At 34.6% G+C, this 5718-nt stretch overlaps 1 long non-coding RNA gene across 1 annotated transcript; it reads left to right on the top strand.

Annotated features, from left to right (window-relative positions):
• Positions 1-2365: 2365 nt before the first annotated feature.
• LOC145801559 (uncharacterized) lies at positions 2366-5184 on the top strand. Its single transcript, XR_014343172.1, has 2 exons — positions 2366-2998; positions 4841-5184. It is a non-coding gene; the product is annotated as an uncharacterized LOC145801559 (long non-coding RNA).
• Positions 5185-5718: the final 534 nt, after the last annotated feature.

The following is a 5718-nucleotide window of genomic DNA, read 5'->3' as shown; positions in this document are numbered from 1 at the left end:
TTCACTTTCTCAGCTGAAAACTTTCTTTTGGCCTGCCACTGGTTCAGTCCATTCCTGTTCTGGTTCTCCTCATACAGGTTCTTCTTTCCCTGCTGTAAATTCTATTTCCTCTACTCCAGTTCTGTCTGGTTCTCCTTTGTCTCCCTCTTCTAGTTCTGAACATATTGAAGTTGCAGGTTCTGGTTCTGTTTCTGTCCCTGATGCAGTTATATTTTCTGGTTCTAGACCTGCTGGTTCTAGACCTGCACCAGTTGCAGATTCTGGTTCTGTTTCTGCACCTGATGCAGTTGTAGTTTCTGGTTCTAGACCTGCTGATTCTAGACCTGCACCAGTTGCAGTGTCTGGTTTTGTTCCATCAATTCCCATTTCTTCAATCTCCATTGATTTACCTTTTCCTTCTTCTACTTCAAATACTCATCCCATGCTCACCAGGTCTAAGTCTCAACCTCTCCATGCTGGCTGCCTTCTCACTTCTTCTTCTCCTACTGAACCTGATACTTTTCAAGCTGCTTCTGCATCTCCTACATGGCAGGCAGCTATGTTAGATGAGTTTCAAGCCTTGCAAAGACATGGCACTTGGTCTCTTGTGCCTTTACCTCCAGACAAAATTGCTATTGGCTGCAAATGGGTTTATAGACTTAAAAGAAATTCAGATGGCTCCATTGCTCGGTATAAGGCTAGACTTGTAGCCAAAGGGTTTCTTCAAACTGAGGGCATTGATTATCATGAGACTTTTAGCCCTGTTGCAAAGCAACCTACAGTCAGAGTTCTTCTGTCCTTAGCTCTACATTTTCACTGGTCTATTAGGCAGCTTGATATATCTAATGCATTTTTGCATGGTGTTTTAGAGGAGGAAGTCTATATGCAACAACCTCAAGGATTCATTGATGCTTCTCATCCTCGTTTGGTTTGCAAATTGCATAAAGCTCTTTATGGTCTTAAACAGGCTCCCCGGGCATGGTTTTCTACCTTCTCTTCCTTTTTACTGTCTTGTGGTTTTATCTCTAGTCATTGTGATTCATCCTTGTTTGTCAAGAAGACAGCAGACTCCATTACCATTCTCCTCATTTATGTTGATGATATCTTGTTCACTGGTAATGATGTTGCTTATATAATTGCTTTGATTAATCAAATGCATGGTGCTTTTGCTATGAAGGAGCTTGGGTTGCTTAATTACTTTCTTGGCATCTCTGTGTCCTCCTCTGCTATGGGCTATTTCTTATCTCAGCATAAGTATGCTTCTGAGTTGCTTGTGAAAGCTAATATGGCTGACTGCAAGCCATACTCTTCTCCCATGGCTCTTAAACCTTCTTCTTCTCCTAATGATCATTTACCTTGTTCCAACCCATCTCTCTACAGAAGTATTGTTGGAGGCCTTCAATACCTCACCATTACCAGACCAGATATTGCTTTTGCAGTGAACTTTGCTTGTCAATTTATGCACTAACCCCTTGTTCACCACTTTGTTATGGTTAAAAGACTTCTCCGCTATCTCAAAGGCACTCTTGGCTATGGTCTTCAATTTAGTCCTGGACCTCTTACACTACATGCTTTTTCAGATTCTGATTGGGCTGGCAATTCACTGGATAGACGGTCCACTACTGGCTTTTGTGTTTTTCTTGGTCCAAATTTGGTGTCCTGGTCTGCTAAAAAGCAGCCTACTGTGGCTAGATCATCCACTGAAGCTGAATATAGAGCATTGGCTCACACGGCTGCTGAGTTAAGTTGGCTTGGCATGCTTCTCTCTGATTTGCATGTTCCTTCTCCTTCTCCTACTTTATGGTGTGATAATATATCAGCCATATCTCTGTCTTCCAATCCTGTTTTTCATGCCCGAACTAAACATATCGAGGTGGACTATCACTATGTTAGAGAAAGAGTAGCTGCTAAACAACTCTCCATTTGTCATATTCCCACTTCTGATCAGGTGGCAGATATTTTCACCAAACCTCTGTCTATTTCCCACTTTACTTATCTTCAGTCCAAGCTTATGGTTCTTCCCTCTCCCATCAGCTTGAGGGGGCCTGATAATGTCTCTGCAACAGCTACAGCAGCTACAGAAGCTCAGCCTATAGCTGCAGATGAAGAGAAGAAGAGCTGCAGTTGAGCTGCAGTTGAAGCCACAGAGCTGAGCTCTTTTCTGCAGCAGAATTATACAGCAGAGCTATACAAATCTGTTACAAATCAGTTAGAGATAGTGGTGCATGTGTTACATATAGTGATGTGTTAGTGTGTTAGTTAGAAAGTTGTTATAACTGTACCTTAGGTTAGTTAACTAGTTACTAGAGTTACAATTGTTGTATATAAATATAACTGTACAGAAGCTATTTTGATAATGAAAATATTAGCTTCATATTCACTTTAGTCGGTTCCGGCGTCGTTCAGCCACGGACCTTCAGATGGTGGGGATCCAATTAAGGCCTTATGATACTGATCTCTTATCATACATAGCATTCAAGTCTACGTGGAATGGTGGAATACTGACACTTTCTAAAATTAATATTGACGACACAACCATTTCTTTGCTTATGAACATGGTTGCCTCTGAACACTGTCCTGATCCCTATGCTCGTTACTTATGCGCGACCAATTATATATGCTTTCTAGATTCGATCATTGACTCTGCTAACGATGTTAAGGAGCTGAAATATGCAGGTATCATCTTGAATTTTCTCGGGAATGATGAAGAAGCTGTGAATGTAATCCATGGAATGGCTGCTGGGTTGGTGCCCGATTATAGAAATACATGCTATTTGGAAGTCAAGTTGAGAATCGAAGAATACCACAGCCATAAAGGGAAGACCAAGATAGCAACTTGGATTTCTGAAGTGATGCGCGACCATTTTAGGAGGCCCTGGACTGCCATTGCTGTCCTTGCTGCACTGTTTGCTCTTTTTTTGACCGCTGTTAACACATATTTCACTGCCTTCCGTCATGCCAAGAATCCATCTGCAACTACCTGAAAAATAATACGCTTCAAAGCAATGGAGGATGAATTGTAAGTTCTCTTGATTTCTTTCTTGTTTGTAGCATATGTTTCATTCTACGTGATAATAAAATAAATAAATGATCATCAAGTTTCTAACAATTATAAGAACCTCTTTTATAGTTCTGAAACTACTTTGACCTCTTTTACTTTTTTTGATATTGTCAAGATAACCCCCTTCTGTTAATTTAGCCGGTGTTAACTTACATGTACAAATAATCATAATACCCTTTAAATATTATTGATAACCTTAAGGGAACTAAGTGTAATTTACTTATATATTAAATTATCATTTTATTTCTCACAATTTTTTTTATATTTCCTTGACTTTGTATTTTTTTTTTCTCTATAACTGTTTGAACTTTTATAAGTTAAAAAAATCAACCATTAATGAAAGTAAAAGAATATTTATGCTCTTGTTTGAATTAATCTTAAGATTTAATTTAATAAAAATAATTTAAATGAGAGAAACAAAGATGAAGATATAGATTTTAGAGGTAATAAATAACAAATCATTTGAGTATTTTATTATTTTAAAATAATTTCTTTCTTCAAGCAAAATTCCATTTTAATTAGATGTGAGAAATGAAAAGTTTAAATAATTTATTATTCCTAAATAAATTTTTAATCTTTCATTCCCTATCAACTAATTTTAATTTATTGTAACGTGATTAGATATTTTTCTTTTTTATATTTATTTTATAAAAATTTGTTAATAAGGTGAGAATTATTGACCCATTTTGTTAATATTCATCGACTGAAAATTGATAAACTCAAATATGGAAAGTAAAATATAAGAATATATAGGATTGTGAAAAGATAAAAATGATGGTTTTTATTATATATTTATGAGGTAGCATTTGGTAATTTTTATAAGTTAGTTTTTTTTATATTATAAATATGAAATGTTATTATGTTTATTTTTCTTAAAAAAATTTAATACACAAATATGTTCACAAAACAAAAGAAAAATTCATGTTTCATATAATATTAGGTAATGCTAGCCAGTATTGATGAAAGAGGCAAAAATGATGAAAATATGTAGGAAAGAGCATGAGGGAAGAGATCAAATAATAATAATAATCATACATAATGTGGTTTTGATATTGGTTGCAATGACAGTGAAATAATGAATGAGAGAATAAATAGAAAGAAGAAAGAAAGAAATAAAATAAAGAAAATGGAAATAGAGGGATAACTTCTCCAAATAGGTATTTTTCATATGAAAAAAATAATCAAATACCTTATACATTTTTAAATTTTTATTCAAACTCTAATTTCTCAAATTATTAAGGTATTATCTGTAATAACATTAATTTTAGAGATATGATTTCTTTTTAAATATTTTATCAATGAAAATTATATATTTTTTAGTTAAATATTTTTTATAATATCTTAACAATTTAGAATTTTTTAAAAATATTGTACAAAATTTAATAATTCTATTCAAAATTACTAAAATAATGCATGGCTCTTAATTAATTTTTTAGTAAAACCTAAGGAGAAGTGAGTGGAATTTACTATTTGATTATGTAAGGGCAATCTTGAGATTTTTGACTTGTAATATATAACATCAGCATATTTTGTTAAATAAGCTAATAGAAGATTAGCAGTAGGGAAATCTTAATAATAATTTCAAAAGTAAGAGAGGTTTCTATAATTATTGAAATTACATGAAAGGTCGTTGTAATTGTCAAAAATTTCAAGGAATGAGTGTGTATTTAATGGGAGGCAACCTGTTGTTTACGAACTTTGTGAAGCTGTTAAGGTGAGAATTGCATTGTGGATTAAGTACTCATCCTCTTCTTTGGCCTATTATGTGAATGATTTGGTTCACAACCTTCAACAAGTAAGGATCTGGCTTTGGTGGGGGCTGAAGTTTTGGATTGACGTGAGAGTTGCTGTGTGGCTGCTACTGCTGTGTGTTGGATTGGGTGCTGCCGTGTGTGCTGTGTGCTCTGCTATGTGTGCTGCTGCTATTTGTTCTCTTCTCTCTAGCTTAAGTTGCCAATTTGGGTTGATAGTAAATGTGTAATAACAACATTGTGCTTTATTCCTTTTTGTCCAGTTAGTGTTGGTTCCTCACCAACATTGTGTTTTATTCCTTTTTTTTCTTTCTTTCTTTCTTCTTTTCTCTTTGTTGATATAATCTCATATGAAATGTATATTTTCTTCATCAATAAACATTCTATTTTGCTAATCAAATTTTTTTTTTTCAAAAGAAGTATAATTTACCCACAAATAAATAAATAAAAAAGAATCTATTGACTTAATAAGCATATGGTAGACACCCCATTTTTAACCACCCTTCAGACTTGGGTGCCACCAATTGATCACTCGATGATGAGAGTTGTACTACGCAAATGTTCGATTTCTTCAGCAAGAGTAGCTCTAAATCCCAACCTTACACCCCATTTTGGACCAAAACATTTTTTGACTAGAAGAATTTTAGACTTTAAAACCCTCTCTTTCAAAATATTTTTGAAAATTCTTCTACGAAGTTCTGAGACTCGCATTTCGTTAAAAATTGCACTTTTCGATAAACAAAGCAAGGACAAAGTGGAGATAAATGGAAAAGATGTGAACTCTTTCAAAAAAAAATTTAAAACATCTCATTTAGAGGTTTGGAGTTGAAGAAAATTGGAGGAGAGGGAAGAAACCTAGTTGGGGAAGAAGTTGGGCATAAACTGTTGAGAGAGAACTGGGCAGCCTCACTAAATCAAGTCTATCCT

The sequence above is a fragment of the Camellia sinensis genome, chromosome 10, assembly GCF_055761805.1.
Source record: "Camellia sinensis isolate YWXY chromosome 10, ASM5576180v1, whole genome shotgun sequence".
NCBI classification, from domain to species: domain Eukaryota; kingdom Viridiplantae; phylum Streptophyta; class Magnoliopsida; order Ericales; family Theaceae; genus Camellia; species Camellia sinensis.
This window is presented reverse-complemented; position numbering and strand designations above follow the sequence as displayed.